This window comes from Petaurus breviceps, unplaced genomic scaffold (assembly GCF_028583685.1).
Source record: "Petaurus breviceps papuanus isolate PSGF00001 unplaced genomic scaffold, PetGlider_PUasm1.0 175, whole genome shotgun sequence".
In the NCBI taxonomy this organism is placed as follows: domain Eukaryota; kingdom Metazoa; phylum Chordata; class Mammalia; order Diprotodontia; family Petauridae; genus Petaurus; species Petaurus breviceps.
The window spans coordinates 31238601-31258909 of NW_027185764.1; the positions used below are offsets into that span (position 1 = coordinate 31238601).

The 20309-nt window shown below is 39.5% G+C and overlaps 2 protein-coding genes across 3 annotated transcripts in view; both read left to right on the forward strand.

The window, feature by feature from the left end:
• The window catches only part of CKMT2 (creatine kinase, mitochondrial 2), a 511259-nt gene that overhangs the window by 318420 nt on the left and 172530 nt on the right, over window positions 1–20309 (forward strand). The gene's annotated exons all lie outside the window — the stretch shown is intronic.
• The window catches only part of RASGRF2 (Ras protein specific guanine nucleotide releasing factor 2), a 323013-nt gene that overhangs the window by 195743 nt on the left and 106961 nt on the right, over window positions 1–20309 (forward strand). The window lies entirely within an intron of this gene.

The following is a 20309-nucleotide window of genomic DNA, read 5'->3' on the forward strand; positions in this document are numbered from 1 at the left end:
TTGAAGCAGGGTGGGGGTGGGGGTGGAGGGGAAATACTATAGCTGTTTTTGACCCACGAAACTTTTCTCATATATTGACCTTAACATTCCTCCCAAGTTCAAATTGCAATGGTGGAAATTTAGATGTTGGCTTATGTCATTTGAAAAATTAGACAATGTTCAATTAGAATAAAGAGGTTCATTTTGGCAAGCCTGTGAGTTTCCATCCATTAGGAATAATAGATATTACCTGTGTAAATTCCCTAAAAATTGAACCACAATAGAGATATTCCTGATGAATGTGGCCCACTGTAGTGATTATGTAAATTCTCTTGGAATTGAAGAGACCAGAGACTGACTGAATTAATTTTCATCATTATTTTGGCTATGCGTATTTCATTTGGAAAAACAGAACAAAGATTTTGTTTTTTATTTTAATGAGCCCTGTGTTTCTCAAACTTCTTTTCCTAAACAACCAAAACAACACAGCCTATAGTGATATTGATACACCATGAGACAGATTTACTTGTCATAACACATTATTTTATTTTTCCTTCCATTCTCCCATATAATAAAAAGAAAAGACTTTGTTAAATAATAATAGAACAGCTATTTCTTTGTTATACTCATAGAACAGCTATTTAGACATTTTGAATAGCTGAGGATTTCTTTTTGCCTTCCATTCTCATAAACCATTTTTCCTTAAAAAACAAAACAAAACAAAAAAACCCCAAAATAACCAAGTCAAGACTGAGAACTTCCTTAAATAGTTAATTGTCTGAGTATCCAGAACATAAAGGAGTTGTTAATTGTTGGTATAATGCAGGTGAAAGTGATTTCTTCATTTTCTGGGTGGGGTATAAGGAACTTTTCCCCATCAAATTCTGGAACATAAAGGACTAAACTTCGAGACTTGTGATAGGAAACTGACTTAAAATTTTCAAAAGTCGACTGACCATATTAGGCCTCCAGGATAATAAGGTTTTGTGGTTTGGAGACCAGAGTAAAAGTTAAGTAACTGCACCTTGACTTCTTATGCAACACCCCTTCACACCTTAATGCAGACCTTTCTTTGCTTTTGCGCTTCCCCCACTTCAAAATGCCATCCTCTGTTTAAATTACATGGATTCTTGAATATCCATTTATCAAGACATATTACAATGTCTATATGAATAACTGTGGTAACTGACCAGCCTCAACTATGAAAAGAGCTCATTGGTATTAGGAAGCAAAGATCTAAGTGTCTGGGACCCAGGTGGAATAATCATTGAAAGAAAAGCAAAGATTGGTAGGGAGACAAAATAAATTTAAAAAGAAATGAAAATATTAACCCGCCAGTTTAGTTCTTTGGATGTTAGAAGTTAGAGAAAAGAAGACTTTCTGGGGGCAGTAGATGGTGTAATGAATAAAGCACCGGCCCTGAAGTCAGGAGGAACTGAGTTTAAATCCAGCCTCTGACCAGACAGTTGACACTTACTAGCTATGTGATTCTGGGCAAGTCACTTAACCCCAATTGCCTCACAAAAAAACTGCCAATTGCCCAGGAGTGAGCCCTAGGCAGTCAGTGTCTGGAGGGGTCCCTTTGAAGAGAGGAGAGAAATCACAGCTCTGGAAAAGGAGCATTGAAGCCTGGGCTGTCAGCCTTGGTCCTGCACTTGAATAGAATAGAGATTTCATTTTTCTTTTTCTTTGCAACCAGCAGACAAAAATTAAAATACCCACACCATCTTTATTCTCATAATTTTAATTGCTTCATAAAAATTTAGCTTACTGATTTTTAAGCCAGTAGCCAACTTTCACCTAAATTAATCCAAAGCTTGATGGAATTAGGGATCACTAAGTTATTAAAGGCATTATCATCATTTATCTAAGAATGAAAATGGAGTTACTGAGTACTGCAGAGTATGGCTTAGCAGAAAGCTTGAGAGTCACAACACATCATCTGTTCAGATATTCAAGTCAACTCTCCTTCATTTTCCACTACCTAATTATTTTAGTTAACACTAAAAAAAAATACTTCAACAATCCTGAATTCAAATCTCAACTTTATCATTGATTAGCAGTGTGATCTCTGTAAAATCATTTCATCTCTGAGCCTCAGTCTCTTAATCTGTGTAATAATACTTAATTACCTATCTCCATAGCGTTGTGATGAGTCTCAAGTGGAATAATGCATACTGATCATTTTAGAAACTGCGTTAGCTGTTATTGTTTATTTTCTACCAGGTCATAAACCCTCAAAGATCAGGGATCTTGTCCTATTAAAACTTCTGTCTCTAGTAGCATGGAATTAACGTAAAGTACATACAATAAATGCTTAGCAAAAATTTATTGGATTGAGCTGAATTGAATTAAATTGAATATACAGATAGGAAAATTAGAGGAAAAAAGTATAGTTGCTTAGCGAGAACAGAGATAGTAGGCTTTCTATTGATTTTTTTTATCCAGTAATGTCAGATCAGATAAATTTAAAATGTTTTTTCTCCTCAATCAGATAACTACCAGTAGGTCTTGAGACTGAGCAAGGTTTAGAGACAGAGCATTGGGTGCATGTGTATATATATTTTGTTAAGTCTATATTTATTGAGACAGGACAACACTGGACCAAAAAATGATTGATTAGCTGCTTTGGCCTTACTTTACAGATAGATGGTCATGGGACTCATCTAATATAGAAAGTGGCTATTTAACCAGTTGGAAAAAAAAAACAACCAAAACCAGATTCAATACCTGACAGTTATTTCAATAACCAAAAATAGATCTAGCCTGGATTTATTATCAATAATAGTAGGGCATACTGAAAAGAACATTGATCCTGGAGTCAGAAGAGCTTGGTTTGAATACCAGGTGGCCAAAAAGAACACCACCTCCCAGTCTTCAGGCCTTTCCCTAGAATACTAAGATGAGATAGTAGCCCCTCTCTTGGGCACCCAAATCATGAAGTGTGTACCCCAAAACTGTGAGCAACAGAGATTCTTACCCAAATAATACACAGAGGCTTCTCAAGGTAGGAAGTAGAAAAGAATGGTTTATTATGATCTCGAGAAAGGGCAATCCCCCCTTCTGACAAATAGTCAGGAGGGAGAAGCAATTTACTAAAGGAAATGGCAAAGTTATAAAGCCCTAATGCGGAATTCTCCCGCACCCCCCTTCTGACCCTTTTCTTCCATTGGCTAGAAGTCAGGTGCACCATCTAAGCTCGGCAATCTACTTCAAGTATGGGAACAAGGAAACAGACATCAACAATCCTGACATTTGAGAAAGCCCTTCTGTCCTTATTTGGCATATCTTATGCTGAGGTGTCACTGAGGAGAAGGGAGACCGCTCTGAGTTTTGAGTGCTTGTAAATCATATGATTTCTGGTGAAGGGGAACTTAGGCAGTTTCCCACAAAAAACCTTACTGGATTTTAGAATATAGTTTGAGAAGTTTCACCTCTCTCACTCAGTGAGTACAAGTGGGTACAAGCACTCCCTCCATTATATAAGTAGGATCATTGAAGCAGTCTAAAAATTAGCGGAAGAGAACAGATGAAAGGACAGAAGGAAACACAGATGAAGTAGGATAACTTAAAGTTATGTGCTTCAAGGGAAAAAAAGCAAGTTGATAGTTTAAGAGAGATTCACAGTTTTATGTACAATCCTCTCTCTTCTGCTTTGTATGTAGGAAAAAATTAAAAAGTAATTTTAAAGATTAAAATAAAATTTTTTTAATAATTTTTTTTTTTTGCTTTTTGGAGGGGGGAGGGCAGGGCAATTGGGGTTAAGTGACTTGGCCAAGATCACGTCAAGTAAGTGTTAAGTGTCTGAGGCCACATTTGAACTCAGGTCCTCCTGACTCTAGGGTCGGTGCTCTATTCACTGTACCACCTAAAAATAATTTTTAATCTAAAAATAAATCATCTCATCCACCACTCTCATTTTGCACATGCATAACCTGAGGCCCATAGAGTCCTTCATCTTTTTGACATGCATCTCATCTTTTGAGAACTTCTTAAATGTTATTGTGTGTGTATGTGTAGTGTGTGTGTGTGGTGTTTGTGTTGTGGTACATGATCTAACACTATTTCAACTCCCATTTGTACTGACAACTTGGGTCTCCAGAGAGGTACTGCTGTTTCTTTCCTTTTTAAAAAGAATTATTTATTTTTAGTTTACAATATTCAATTCTACAAGCTTTTGAGTTTTAAATTTTTTCCCCTTTCTCCCTTCCCTCCTCCCCCAAACAGCAGGCAACCTGATATAGGCTATACATATAGATTCATATTAAACATATTTTCACATTAATCATGTTGTTAAGAAGAATTATAACCGATGGAATGAACCATGAGAAAGAAAAAACAAAACAAAAAAGAGGGAGAGAAAATAGCATGCTTCAATGTATATTCAGGATTCCATAATTCTTTCTCTGGATGTGGATAGGATTTTCCTTCATGAGCCTTTTGGAATTGTCTTAGAACCTTGAATTTCTGAGAAGAGCCAAGTCTGGTGCTGCTTTTTCTTAGGGGAAGCCCTAAGGGATTGGAGGGAGAGGGTGGCTTTCTGGTACTGTAATTCATAAGTCCCCAACAATGCACTTATCAGTTGATATCAGTCACCCAAAATTGATTAACTTTTATAAAGGAATATTTATTAAGATGGTATAGTAAGAACAGTTGGTACTAAACATTTCCCCAAAAGTCTGTTTTGTATTCGTTTACCTGTTGATACATGAAGAATCCAGGAAAAGTAGTCTCAAGATCAGATAGAACATATGGTAAAGGCTCAGTGGAATGCTAGTAAATATTTAAAATTCAGCTCCCCGAAAAAAATTTATACATGACACACTTTTAATTTGCTTTATTAACATTTTCTCTTTTACTTTATTAAGTCTAGATTAAAAAAAAACAATAAATCAAACTCTGACTTGTATCATCCATGCTATAATACATACATATATATATATATTTATAATATCCATGCTATTTCCAAGGTATAAATGCCCACAAGCAGGTTTAAGCTGGCTCCAGTATGCCCTTCAAAGGGGTAACTCACAGCTCTTGCTTGTTAGAAGTCCTTTTTTCCTCCACGAAGGGTGCTCATGAAGTTCCCTTTGGGCGTGTTGTGGCTTTCTGCCTAGCTCTTTGCAAAGTCTTGCAACTCGCTTTCCTCATTATGTCCAGTTCTTTGCTGCATACAGGCATTGCTGCATACAGGCATTGCTACTGGTCATTGCTGTTCCAGAGAAACTGTGAGGAGACCAAGTAAAAAGTCAAAAGCCTCCAGCTCTTTGAAGTTCATGAGGTCCTTCTCTGGTCAAGGGCCAGGGAATAGGCTGAGCTGCTCTCTTTCCTCCCAACCCCTTCCCATAAGTCAGTACTTCTCAGGGGCTGACTAGAGGCTTCACCACCAAATGGTAGAGTGCTTGGATTCTGAACTGGCTTGCTGTTTTATACAAAACCCACAGGGCATGGCCAAGTCAAATTTTTGAGGTTGTCATGGTTCCTGATAAATGGAAGGCTAGGGGGTTAGATCAGGCCAACATGGGTTCTCAATTTCAATCCTTAGATTCTGAACTGGCTTACTGTTTTACTCAAAGCCTATGGGGCACAGCTGGTGCGAAAATAACTTTCTGTGTAATGGCGCTCCCTGTTATCAGATGACTTTCAAAGCCTTCTGAACTGATCACATTTAGTCTACAGCCTTTGATTCATTCACTCATTCAATAGAAATGTCTAGATCTCATTCACATCTACTTTACAGTTCTGTTGGATTGATTCCATGGAAGTCTTGTTACTGACAGAAGTATGAGGACTAGCATCTTGTCAGTTTCTTTATATGGTCTAGGCTGATTTGATTGATTCAGTGGATACCTCTACCCCTTTTCACATTCTTAATTGTATAGACAGATGTTGTTCCAGAATATGTGCAAAAACTTATCGCCACAATTTAAAATAAAGGCTCTAATGTTCTGGCTTGATAGGAGCACTTCTATTTTCTTTTGTGAATTGTGCGGCTCCAGTTTTCCCATAAGTTTCCCATAAGTGTTTTTGAGAATTACTGTCTCATTCTATTACTCTGGAATTTTTAATGTTGATTTTTAATCGCTGGTTTCTTTTAGTTAGTTCAAACCCAGAGGGACGCTGAAAAATCTCCACCTAGGAGATGGTGTGTGGTTGACTTACTATATGATTAATATTGCCCAGTAGTTTGTTCGTTTAGCTTTTTCCAACTGAGTCCCTCACAATTAAACACCAAAAAGGAACATTTTCTCTGTTAAAAAATGTGATAGTTTAGGTTTCTTGAGATTTAGATATCATCCAGGCTATTTTTTTTTATCATTATTTAAACTTAATGACTTTATCAGTAGCAGGTCTATGTTGACTACTCTAAGCGAAGAACACTTGAAAATTAAGAAATGTGAATATTTTGACCTTGATACAATGCTTGTTCCTTGACCTGTTTCAGGTCCAAAGAGTGGAAGCCTCACTATTAAAATCTTATTCCAGGTATCTGGAGAGTAAGGTCTGGGCTGGCTACCTATCAGTCTCCATTTTGTCTTAATATTTTTATAGAACTTCACCAAAGTTCATTATCTACCCCCACACCAACCAGATGCCATTGTGCCCTGCCTTAGGCTCACTCTCTCCTGAAACTAACCCTTCTTTCCTCCCTTCCAGCATTGTGTTCCTTCATGCTTGGGTACAGACTTGGGTTGACCTCTCTTCTGTTAGGGCAAGGAATAAGGGATCATTAGGGCAAAGAGAGGTGTAACACTTAGAAGCTCACTTGTGCAGCTTTTTTTATAATTGATTATAAATTGTGATGATGATAATTATTGATAACTGATTGTGGCTAGTTATTATTGTGTTTAGTGATTATGGTTATAAGTCCTAGGTCAGAATTGTTAGCAGTATTCAATGTCTATTTTGACCAGGATTTAGATATATGATTTTGTCACTAATGCAGATTTTCAGCTTAGAAAACTCCCAATGTAGAAACTCTCTCCACCAGTTCATATAAGCAATGAATGGCAGTTAGGTGGTGCAGTGGATAGAGCTCAGGGTCTGGAGTCAGACCTGAGTTCAAATGTGGCCTCAGACACTAGCTCTGTGACCCTGGGCAAGTCACTTAACCCGGTTGGCCTCAGTTTTCTGATCTGGAGAAGGAAATGGCAAACTACTCCAGGATCTTTGCCAAGAAATCTGCAAATGAGGTCAGGAAGAGTCAGACATGACTCAACAACAACAAATTTATAACAAATGTATAGTATTAGCAGGTTGCCTGGTGTAATAAGAAGTTAAATAAGCTGCCTAGGATCACATTGCTAGTATGTTCCAGGGGCAGGTCTGGAGCCCAGGCCTTCCTGCCTCCAAGGACAGCCGCCTTTGATCCATGATGCCCTACCGCCCCTCAGAGGCGATATCTTGTCACCCTGTCAATGCACTGTGATTACTGCTGCATAATTTAAGCCAATTACCTATCCTAGGTGAATGTTTCTTTAGTTTCTTAGATCACATGGATTTGGCCATTGGTTTCTTTACTTCTGTGGGAGCAAAAGTAAGTCCTGTAACACTAGTGTTAACAGCCCAGGTAAGAAAGCATCTGTGAATGGATGAAATTCCCCCATGCTCCCTACTGTGGAACAGCTGTCCTGGCTGCCAATATGGGGGCAGAATCAAGCCCTTGGACAAGGTGAGAGAGGCTGCTGGCTGCTGTGGGGAGGGAAAAACAGAATCATAGGCAAAGAAAAGGATAGAGATCCAGAGGAAGAGTCAAGAGCTGGTTAAGCAATTGAACAATTGTGACATGAGACATTCATAGAGTTCTGAACAGGAATTACATAAGCAAAACTATAATCCTGAGGGCAAACTGTGGTACAAAGGAAAGGGCACTGGATTAACTGTCAGAAGCCTCTGGTTCTAGTCCTTACTGTGATGTGGCTTAACCTTGTTGGTCCTCAGTTTCCTCCTTTCTATAAAGTGAGAGAGCTGGTGTAGATCAGTGGTGTCAAACTCAAATAGAAACGAATCCCTACGGGCAGGGAAACTAGGAAAACAACAGATTAACATTCTCTATGTTGTATTGTGTTTTTACTTATTTTGTTAAACAGTTTAATTATATTTTAATATGATTTGTGCAGCATTTAGGAGTTCTGTGGACTTGTAGCCAGGAAGTTTGACACATGTGGTCTAGATGATTTCCCTGTTTTTTTTTCAGTCTCTTAAGTTCTATGAACCTAGATCAGGCTATAATCTTGAGGCCACATGTGGCCCTCTAGGTCCTCAAGTGAGGCCCTTTAACTGAATTCAGTCACTTGTGGCCTCAAGGCCGCAGGCTCCCCACCCCTGTCCTAGATGGTGTTTTCTAAAACAAAGCAGAAGATTTGGAATCAGAGTTAATTAAAAGCTGGTTCACTGAATTTAAATTTCATTTACTAAAGTTGCCAAACATCCTGAGGTCCTTGTGATATGTGTCATATTACAGAAACATGATAAGTAATAGTCTGGATAAAAATATAATTGGATCTTAGAAGCAAGCTGGGAGAATCACAGTGAAATTTTTATTCAAAACCAGAGCCTCCTCTGACATTATGTGGACTTTAAAATTGGGTCAGTCATGCCTCTGTGGACCCAGCTGACTATGTTTTGCAGAATACTTTTAAAAAGAAAACTTTAAATGTCTTCTTTCTATGTTCAAGTCCTTCCTCGTAATTTTCTTCTATGTAGTATGATCTAGAAACTCTTTGTTTATTGATGGTAACTTGTTTTAAGTCATGTAATCAATAAATATTAATCTGCTATGTGCTATGTACTGGGTATACTGGCAGAAAGAGCAGAATAGTCTCTACTTGTAATAAATTTATATTTTATAATTTTCGATTGCTTATTTAACATTGTTTTGAATTGTTTTCAATAGTATTCTATTCATTTTGTTGTTGTGCAGCTTTTCAGTCATGTCAGACTCTTCATGACCCCCTGGACTATAGCATGTTAGCACTGTCTGTGGGGTTTTCTTGGCAAAGATATTAAAGTAGTTTGCCATTTCCTTCTCTAGTGTTTTAAGGCAAAGAAAAGTTAGGTGACTTGCCCAGAGTCACACAACTAGTAAGTGTTGGATCACCTAGTTGCCTCCTTTTATTCAATAGCACTACGCAGAAAAGTTCTATTCAGGGTTGGAAGGAATCCCCTTTAGGATTTTCTTTTTATGCCAGCATTGGATAAAATTTAATAAAAGTTTAGCCTTGTGAAGAGGGACAGTGATGATTGTATTCAAGGATTTGATGGGCTGTTAATGGCAGCTTTGAAGAGACTCATGACAGAGATTGATATGAGTTCTTCACTTACGTGACCAGGACAATGTGGATTCATGAACCTCAGAAATCTGGGATCATTTTTGAGGCAGACTTCTCTAGCAACATCAAGTTCAGGAATCCTGAACTAGGTCTCCAAAAAAGTGGGGTTATATGGTAAGCAGATATTGCCTCATGGGTAACTCTGATCTCTGTGTTGGGGGTTTAGAGATCTTACCTTCTATTAATCAAATAAGGAAAATTTCCCCTTGCCTGAACCTCTTGAAATATAGAAGTAGTTACCTTTTAAAGAGAAAAGAAGTCACCCATATGGTCTCCATAGCTGGAGGAATAGTGAAGGACTAAAGCCAAGTCAGGAGAGAGCACAAGAGCTAGCTTTACTTTCCATTTTTACCATGAGCCATTTGGACCATGAAAGTCTGATGAATAGACAGGGTGGGTTGTCTGGTAGCTACAGCTGTGCTTCCCTTCAAAATGGGATGAGAGAAGAGTTTACCAAAATATCATGAAACATGAGTTATGCTGAATTGCAGAGAGGGAGATTTCAGCTCTGTAGAATAAAAAGCTTTTAAACAATTTGTGCCATTCAAAAATGTAACAAAAAATACACTACATTTATTAATTACCTACTGTGTACCAGGTATTGTGTGCCAAATACTGGGGATATGGATACCAAACTATAAATAACAAATGAATAAGCCATACTTTTAAGGAATTTACATTTTATTAAAGGAGACAACACATAATATAAATACAGATAGGAGAAATGCAAAGTAAATACAAGGTAGTGAAATGCAAGATAGTTTGGGAGGAGGTCACTAGTGATTATAGCAGTTGTGAGGAGCACTCTATAGAAAAGGAGTGCCTGAGCTGTGTCTAGAGGGAAGTAGAGGGAAATTGTATATTGTAGGCATGTGAGGGATGGGACTGCCAGATCATTGCCAGATCAGGGAAATGAAATGGAGTGTCATATGTGAGGAGAGGAGGCATGGCTAGTTTGGAATCAGCTGATCAGTGAAATAGGGAGTTTCCCATCCCTGGAAAACTTTAAAAAGAGGCTAGAAAACCAGTTGTTAAGGATGTGTAGAGAGGATGCTGTTTCAGATGACAGGCTGGACTAAATGATCTCCCAGGTCCCACTCCCTTTCTAGAATCTGCCTCCTCCCTGGGTTTTCAAATCACTGTTCTCTTTGACCCTCTTGTGTGTGAATGTGCCTTGAGTTCTATCATGTTGCTGTTCAGTGGTGTCCTTCTCTCCCTGACCCCAGGGACTACTGCATGCCAATTCTGTCCATGAGGTTTTCTTGGCAAAGATACTGCAGTTGGTTTGCCATTTCCTTCCCTAATGGAGTAAGGCAAACAGAGATTAAGTGACTTGCCCAGGATCACACAGCTAGTAAGTGACTGAGGCTGGATTAAAACTCAGGTATTCTTGACTTTAGGTACAGTGCTCTAACCACTTTTCCATATAGCTGCCCCTAAGGCTCTGTTATGCCCCATATCCTCCCCCCTCCCCCCAGCCGCCCCTTCGCTCTTAAAACTTTCTTTTGCTAACTTTATGGCTTCAGTTGCCATTTCTATGTAGTAACTCCCAGATCTATATATCCATCACTCATTTCTCTCTCCCTCCTTCCCTCTTCTCTCTCTGTCTCATCTGTCTCTCTGTCTCTGTCTCTGTCTCCCTCTCCCTCCTTCCTCCATCCTCTTTCCCCTCCAGTTTGGCATCTTCACCATCTGTCTGTTAGACATCATTCAGACGTCCTACAAACACTTCAAATTTGACATGTCCAAAATGAAATTCATTATCTTTCCCAATAAACATACCCTTTCTTCAAGCTTTATCACACCTTTAAGACCTGATCTGTTATCAGTACCTTCTAGTTGGTCTCCATACCTTCAGTGTCTTCATTCTCAAATCCATTCCCTACTCAGGGCTCTTTAATAGCTTTTTATTGTCTCGGGGATTAAATACAAATACTGCTGGTTTACTTTTTGTTTAATGACTATCCTCTGTGTAGTTCTGTAGATATCTAAGCCCAGGATCATGTACCTTTCCATAGGTTTTCTCTTCTATGATTGGTGTGCCTTTCTACTGCTTTTCTTCCTATGATATTTGAAGGTATACCAAGTTTTATTTTCCTCTTTTTAGTTTCAGTTAAAAACTCCCTTTAACAGATTCATACATCTCCTGTCAAATTAATTTTTCCTAATTTTCCCAGGCCTTTGTTAGGTGCATTCCATCCTGGCCTGTTATTTTTACACCTTAGTCTCTGATCCAATGTTCTAAATTCCTTTTCCAAATGCCATCTTTTAAACTTCATAATTCAGTTCCCAAAACTTCTCTCTCCTTAAAGCCTTATCTGAAGTAATCAGCTGTGTCAAAAATGCCACCTAGATCCCTAAAATGTTCAGTCTCCTACTCCAGACTTCAAATAATGTGTTTGCATCCACATGGTTCTGTAACCCCCTGATCCTTGTGGTCTTTTATGTGCAAATTGGCTTATCACATAGACCAATTTGTATGATTCTCATATGAACTTGTATTTTCTAGGCCCAACCATTGTTTGAAGTTAAATGGTAAAATTGAAGAGGAATGGAGCTAATTAAAAGTTTCAATTCCTTCCTTCCTTATGTGGTATTTAAGCAATCTTACTTTAGTGAGCTACTCTCATGGAAATAAAAACATATTGCATTTCTTATTAGGTAGTATCCCAAAAACCTCAATAAAATTTTACTAAATTCATATTTATCTAAATTTATTTGGGAATATGTTTGTAGTCTGTGGGTTTTTTTTTCTTCCAGAATTATGTGACAACAGGGATGGGGGGGGGGCTAGGTGGCACAGTGAATTGAGCACCAGTCCTGGAGTCAGGAGGACCTGAATTCAAATCTGACCTCAGATACTTACGTTGGGCAACTAGCTTAACTCCAATTGCCCTGCCTCCCCACCCCCCAAAAAGCAAAAAAAAAAAATAAAAAGCAGAATGATATGACAACAGAGATATGCTGACTTGATTTCCCCTAGAATGTAACACATCACATGTTAGGTGCTCACCAAATATTTTGAAATCTAGCTAACAGAACTGAAATGAAGAATTAGCTTAAATCTCTCTTATATTTCAAGATCTTTACCATTTCTTTCCTTTGCATTTTCACCTGCTCTTCCAAGAATTGAGGAGACTTTTATTTTCCTGCTGCTCCAGAATCAGGAACCAGTTTGGTTTGAACAAAACTGTTGCTTAGCAATAAGAAAGAGCTTAATGGCTAAATACTCTTCTTCAAACCGAGAGGAGCCTCCCTGGGTAGCTATTGTAAAGCCATAGTAGTGATTTAAAAATTGTAATTATCATTTTAAGATAAAATTGAAGCCTGCCTTAGTGACACATAACACCTTCTTCCACTGCCATCCTGGCAGCCCAAGAGGTTGGATTGTCCCAATGTGAACCCCACTACAGCACAAACAAGACTTTCAGAATTATTCAGCAATTCAGAGGAAGCATGCAAAACAAAGGGGTAAGAATCTAGCCAATTCTTCACTGGATTTGTAGTGCCAGTAAAACAGGCAGCCAGTCCAAGCTGTATGCTACTAGAAGCTTGATTCCTCTAAACATTATGAATGGGAATTGGGACATTAATGTTAAAGGAGGTGTTCTAATGTTTAGTTTATTTGTCTTTGGGAAGTAATCCATGGGGAAGGTAGATTACAACTCCCTGAGGCCTGCCAACCTTTTCCCTATTGAGCAAAAGGCTTACCTAGTACGTGGCTAGGGCTTTTAAGTGCCTAGATGTCTGATAATTCTCTAAAATCAAGGAATCCCCATCTCACTTCATAAGACACCTTGATCATGCTCACTTCACTCACTCAAGGCTCCACACCTTATACTCCAGGCATGACTTCCCCACCAACCTTGCTGCCTTGTAGATGCCTCTGCCCTGTCTACAGATGACTGCGTTTCAGGCCCGACTGCCATTTCATAAAATGCTCTGGCCATGCTTCCATCAGTCAAAACTCCATTTCTGAGCCTCTGGATTTCCCTACCTCCTCAACAGCAATCTGGCATCCAGGCTGCTTCCCTTCCCTCCCTCTCCCCACCCTACTGTCTGTCTCCCCTTTATGTGCTGTCTTCCATATTAGAACATGAGCTCCTTAAGGACAGGTAGACTCTTTTTGGCTTGTCTTTGCATCCCCAGTGCTTTGCACAGCTGGCACATAATAATGTTTAACAAATGTATTTTCAGTGTCTGTCTTGTTTCCTCTTTCCCTCTTTGCCTTCTTCTTCCCCTTCTCCTTACTCCTCCTTTTCTTCCTTCTTCCTGTCTTCTTCCTCTTCTCTGTGTGTGTGTGTCTGTGTGTGTGTGTGTCTCTTTCTCTGTTTCTTGCCCCCCCCTTTTCCTTTCTTCCTCTCCTTCCCAGTGGGTGGCAGGATCAGCAGTCTGGTTTGGTAAGGGAAACAGTAGACTTCTAGAATACCATAAACATGTGTGGCCCAGGTCCCCCAGGAGACTCTAGGCTCACACAGATGAAGTTTGATCCCAGACACTGACCCCAGAAGGGTCCACTTCCACTTCTCTTTTTTTGACTCATTGCCCCTACTTGGAATTCTCCAGGACAATCTCTAAATATGATCGTCATATAAGTGATCTCTGGGTTTCCCCAGAAGTGAATAAAAGGATCTCCAACTCCCTTATAGGTATTCAGAAGGCAGTCCAGTTGTTAAGTATAGGATAGCCTTTATTTCACCCACCAAAGGAAGGGCATAAGGTACACAGAACTCACAGGACCCCATGAAACAATACAAAAATATAGAATGTTTAAATAAACCTTTAGATTATCCTCAGAAGGTAAGCTCAGGCAGAGGCTGTTGAACAGCACTCCCATTCACCTCAGCTACAGAGCTCCATCATCTCACAGTGACAGTATGGAGGCTTTGCATTTTGGGTCTCATCCTCCATCCCTTGGCTTTTCTCTTCCAGCTAATGAGTGATTCTCTTTCTTCTCGAAGAGGCATGCTGCTTTTTTCCTTTTCCTTCCCAGAGGCTGATGCCAAAACACAGGAACTCTCCAATTTACTCAAGTTGAAAATCCATTCTTAGGAACTCTAGCTTCTTACCCTTGCTCAGAAAAGAAAAGAAACAGCAGCTAGGACTTGGAAATCCAAGCTTCTCTTTCAGGTTTGCCATGTGTTTCTCTCTTAAATCAGCATTTGCCCTCTTGCAAGTCACCAATTGGGGCAGCTAGGTGGTGCCATAGTGGATAAAATGCTGGACCTGAAGTCAGAAAGACTCATCTTCTGAATTCAAATCTGGCCTCAGATACTTTACTAGCTGTGTGACCCTGGACAAGTCACCTAACCCTGTTTGCCTCAGTTTCCTCATCTGTAAAATGAGCTAGAAGAGGAAATGGCAAACCACCCCAGTATCTTCACTAAGAAAACCCAAAATGGAGTCACAGAGAATCAGACACACCTGAAAAATGACTTAACAACAACAAAAGTCACCATTTTCTTTCTTTTTGGAGGGGGGAAGGCAAGGCAATTGGGGTTAAGTGACTTGTCCAAGGTCACACAGCTAGTAAGTGTTAAGTGTCTAAGGCCAGATTTGAACTTAGGTCCTCCTGACTCCAGGGCCAGAGCTCTATTCACTTCTCCACCTAGCTGCCCCAAAGTCATTCTTTTCCACCAAAAAGAGAAGAAATCCCTACCCCTAACCTTGCTGCTGTCAAGTCAAACAGTATTATTGAGTAATTCTTATTCTAGTCACGGTGCTAAGTGCTGGGGATACAAGAAAGGCGAAAACAATCACTAGCCTCAAAGAGCTCACATTCTAGTGGGGGAGACAACATACACAGAATTATGTACATACAAGATCTATGTGGAAAAAATCATCTCAGAGGGAAGGTATGGAGAAGACTGGGAAAGCCTTTCTGCAAAAAGTGGGATTGGAAACTAAGTCCTGGTAGAAACCAAGGATGCAGAAGTGAAGAAGGTTAACATTGCAGGCATGTGCACAGCCAGAGAAGGGGCATGGAGCTGGGAGATAGAGTCTCATGTGAAAGGAATAGCAAGAAGCCTAGTGTTGCGAGGTCACTGGAAAAATAGGGAGGAGTCAGGTCATAAAAAATTTTTAATACCAAACACAGGATTTTATATTTGATCTTGAAAATATTAGGGAGCCACTGGAGTTATTGAGTAAAGGGGTGGGATGACATGGTCAGGCCTGTACTTTAGGAAAACCACTGGGGCTATTGAGTGGAGTGGGGGAAGATTTGAGGCATGGAGACTAATTGGCAGACTATGGCAATCGTCCAGGAGAGGGGGAATGAAGACCTTTACTGGGGTGGGCAGCTATGGGGGTGGAGAGAAAGGGATGTGTATGATAGCTATTAGGAATGGACATAACAAGGCTTGGAAATAGGGGTCAGTATGAGGATGACGGTGAAAAAGTCTCAGAGACAGGGACCACAGGAAATGAAAAAGGGAATAAATCTTTTATATGGCTTTATATGAGGAAAACGTGGCTGTTCTGGCAAGAGTCTGTTGTATTGTTCTTTCCCCCACTTCCACCGTCTGCACTAATCATCTTGGAGACAGACTGAGTCATTGGGAAATGAAGGTCCTACCTAGTAAAATCTCATCAAGTGAATTGAAGAGATCTCATCAAATTGAACTGGGACCTCCCTAATCTTCGGGTGTGAGTGCACGCACGCGCGCGCGCGCACACACACACACACACACACACACACACACACACACTTTGATCTCTCTTCTGTCATAGGCTTCATCATGGAACACTAGCTAATTCAATTAGCAATGTTATGAGAAGTAGCCTTGAAAACAAATTGTTTCTGAATCATTCTGTTGATTGGCTGCACAGCTAAATAATAACGTAAATGATCTGGCATTGTGCTGAAGAATAGCACGAATAATCCTTTGGTCCTGTGCTTAGTAGAATAGCATGAAGGCAGTGGCTAGGCGATAATACCAAAGTTAACTTGGCCCAGTGCCCACAACCGTCAAGAGTCTCTACTCATCTTTCTCCAGCAAAATCAGGTCTCCATGCCACTCAGGTACACTACAGTAACTACATGTCTATACTCTGTCCAAGAGGGAGGAATGATTAAACAAACAAACAAACAAAAAACCAACCTTCCTACTCCCTGGGAATATCATGTAGTAGGACAGAGTAGAGAAATTTCATTTTGTTTTTGGGGCAGGAACAGGTTTTTCTTAAAAGACCGTACAGTAGTACTGCACATGAAAGGGCCAGTGACCACTGAACCAGTCTTTCTCTTCTGGATTAGATGTTTTGAGATAGGATATATTTGAATGTTTTCATTCATTCAGTGGTACAGTGGATAGAGCAGTGGGCCTGGAGTCAGGAATACCTGAGTACAGATCCAACCTCGGACATATTAGCCATGTGACCTTTGGCGAGACACTTAACCCCTGTTTGCCTCCGTTCCCTTATCTTTAAAATGGGGATAATAATAGCACTTACCTCCAGGGGTTATTGTGAAGAGGAAATTCGATAATAAATTGTAAAGCACTTGACCCAATGCCTGGCACATATTAAGTACTATATAAGTGTTAGACATAATCATTATCATTATTATTAAACTTAAATTCATTCAACTGCTGTGATGGTCAACAAACTGTAATTAGTGCTGAGAAAATACAAAAATGAGGAAGCTACAGTTCCTGTCCCCAAGTAGCTTACTGTCTACTAGGGATGGTTAGACATAAATATAGGTAAGTGAAATACAAATCAAAATATAAAAATGCAAAATAAAGATCATTTCCAGGGGTGGAGAGTAGAAGTAGTGGGTGGGGAAATATTTGGAGAGTAGGTGGCATATGAATTGGACCTTGAAAAATTCAGAAAATGTTATAGGATAGATAAAAGGAGAGGAGGGAAGCCATATTAGAAGAGGGGAGGGGTGTAGCAGCAAGCACCCCACCATACCCAGGGTGGCTGCCAACACAGGTTCTTAGATCTACTTTTCTAAAGGAAAGCAACTCAAAATGTGTTAACAATCTTGCTTTAATTAATCAAACATATCATTTACCTAGTTCAGGGGAAAAAGTCAGCACCCCAAACTTCAGAGTATATAGAAAGGTTACAAGCAGAAGTTACAAGAAGACAGAAACATTTCAGCAGACAGGCCTCCAACTGTCTGACCATTACATCCATAAGTAGTCAGTTACCAGAGAGGGAAGTATCAACATTGGGGTTTTCAAAGCTGGGGGGCTCTCAACAACTGCCTAGAGTCTCGTCTGGTCAAATCACACAACACTTCTCAAAGTGAGCCCCCAAACAAAGCCTCACATCAGGGTTTATATAGCTTTCTCCTGACTTAGAGAATGTCACAACCCTCTTGACCCACTGCCCAATCACAGAGCACCAAAGTGTGGGCATTCCTGAAAACCAAGCCTCCTGCCACAGGCTCCAGGTGCACTTAAGCCTATCAAAGGACCTAGGGTCAGGGAAGATCTTAAATTCCCATTCCCACAATGGTGGCGGGGAGGGGGTGAGGGGGGACATTTCAGGTACAAGAATCAGTCAAAGGCAAGGACTTAAGAGAACATGGTACATAAGTACCATTCTCCAAATAACTGGAGAATGGCTGGTAGTCTGATCAAGATAAGGCTAGAAAGGTAGGTTGGAGCCATTTTGGGGAGGACTTTGAATGTCAGAATTTTTTTTTTTAATTAGCAAAGTGTTATGACCCAAACCTAGATCAGGCTAGTCCAGTGATCCAAGTTTAAGATTGAAATGAAATAACACATTTGACTCTGGATACTTCCCTGTCAAGTCTACAACTATTTTTTTAAGTACAAGTTTTAAGTGTTTTTGAGAAGCAAAAATGTATAAGATCAGATCCCTGCTCTCCAGGAGGGCAGCTCACATTAAGTAACTTGACAACAGTCAAATGGTAGGCTCTGTCGAACTATTAGTGCAGCTATCGCTTTCTGTAAACTGTATGTTACTCTGGAAAAACTGATTACTCTGGAAAAAGAGGACCAAGATTCAGGTCTGTCTTCCGGCACTTACTGCCTTGTTACCTGAGTAAATGACTAGACTTATGAGGGCCCTCAGCTTTCTCATCTGTTAAATGTGGAGATTTGCACCAGGTGATCTCAGAGGTCCCTTCCTGCACTAGGTCTGTGATCCTTAAATCCTATATCTGTAGATCCACTGTGGTATAGATCCACAATCTCATTATTGTGAGTGTTCCTTCTATTGATACCTACAGCAGTCCCTTTATGCTTTCTCATTTAGTGAAGTTCTTGTCCTTGGCACTCTATCAGTAATGCAGAGAAGCTTCGGTCCTCCTTTGCTTCTTTTAATATCTCAGGGGGTACCATTGTGCAGCTTGGACTCTCCATTTCTTGTCTTCTTCCAATGGTTTTAATCAGTCCACCTCTTTCTGGTCACATATGCCCTCAATGATGTCTTTTATGCTACATCTCATGAACATGCTCTAGTCTACTCATGATTGCCTTCTGTCCTTTAATTGCCCTTTTGAGTTATTTGTAGTTTTCATTCTCACAAAATTGTGGTGTTTCCTGATTGTCAGCCCGGCATCCCTGGGAGAATATTGGACTTGTCAACAAGAAGAAAAATGCCACATTAGCAAAGTGCGTGCATTCCTTAAACCAAAAGCTACAGGGCATGATACTCAAAGGAAAGGTTAATATGGCTTCAGAAGCATTTCATGCCACCTCCCAATTAGTCAGCTTCTTTGCAAAATCCATTTCTCCCTTTTTCTTTTTAGAGACCTGTATTTCTGAGTTTATCTATTGACAATTTAGGAGTTTGACCATCACCAAGTTAAATGGCAACAGTCTGTCCTATGGACCTAAATTAATGCAACTGAAGTTTGAATGGGTGCTAGGTAATAAAGAGGAATTATTCTAGAGAATGTGGAGGACCTGGTATTTAAACAAATTTGTAACCTGTTCATTTCCAGGTGTAGGATTAATAAACCTGAGAGAAAAAGTGCAGAGCTGGCTGATTGAAATGGAACAATCAGTGAAGAAGACTTTGAATTGTCTTTATAAAAGTAAAAAAAATAAGCATCAGTGACTAGTCATATTCTTTGCATGACTTTGACCAACTGCAAAGCTCTTGAGTTTGGATTTGGACATTTAATTAGATACAGAATTAAGGAGGTAGCAGCACAGATGTTACCTGCTTGTAATCCTCCTCCTTCCGGGCCTTCATTTGAGACTGATTTTTATTTTTAATACTCTCCATACATTACAGAATTGATTAAAAATAGTAAAGCATCCTCATCCAGAGAAGTTTTCATCTGCCCGAGCTGCCAGAAATGTAGCTCCTGGAATGTATTATTTTTTAAAAATTACTATGTATCCTAGATTGAATAAAACACAGTCCGATTTTGGCTGCTTATTAGAATGATACGAATGTATATACAATGATATAAATTTCTGCTAGTGGCAAGAAGCCTAGAAACTGACCTTGCTGACATTGATCTAAAAGATAAAATCCTTGTCACTGCAGTGACTTTTATTTAAACTTTTGCTGTCCTCTCTCCTTCTTTTCTGTATCATCACTCTCAATTTTACAGAAACCATATTAGTAGTTGTAAAAGTAGCAATCATAATTTCTTGCACTGAAGTAGGTTTAGATTTTTGTCCTCACTGTCCACCTCCCAATTTGAACCTGTTATCTTTGGTTTGGGGAATTCCAGATGTAGAAATTCTCTCCATCCATGAAGACTGAAAGGCCATTTATAACCTACAGATTTAGAGCAGGAGTTCTTAATTTGAGGTCTTCAAATGTTTAAAAAATATTGGTAACCATATTTCAGTATAATTCATTTCTTTTGTAATTCCCTGTATTTCGTTTTATGCATTTAAAGATGGCATTCTGAACTGTCCACAGGCTTCCCCACTCTTCCAAAGAAGTACATGATACAGAAAAGTTAAGAATTCCTATTGTATTGTAGTAAATATATATATATATACACATATATAATATCTGCATATATATGTAGATATATAATATCTGCATATA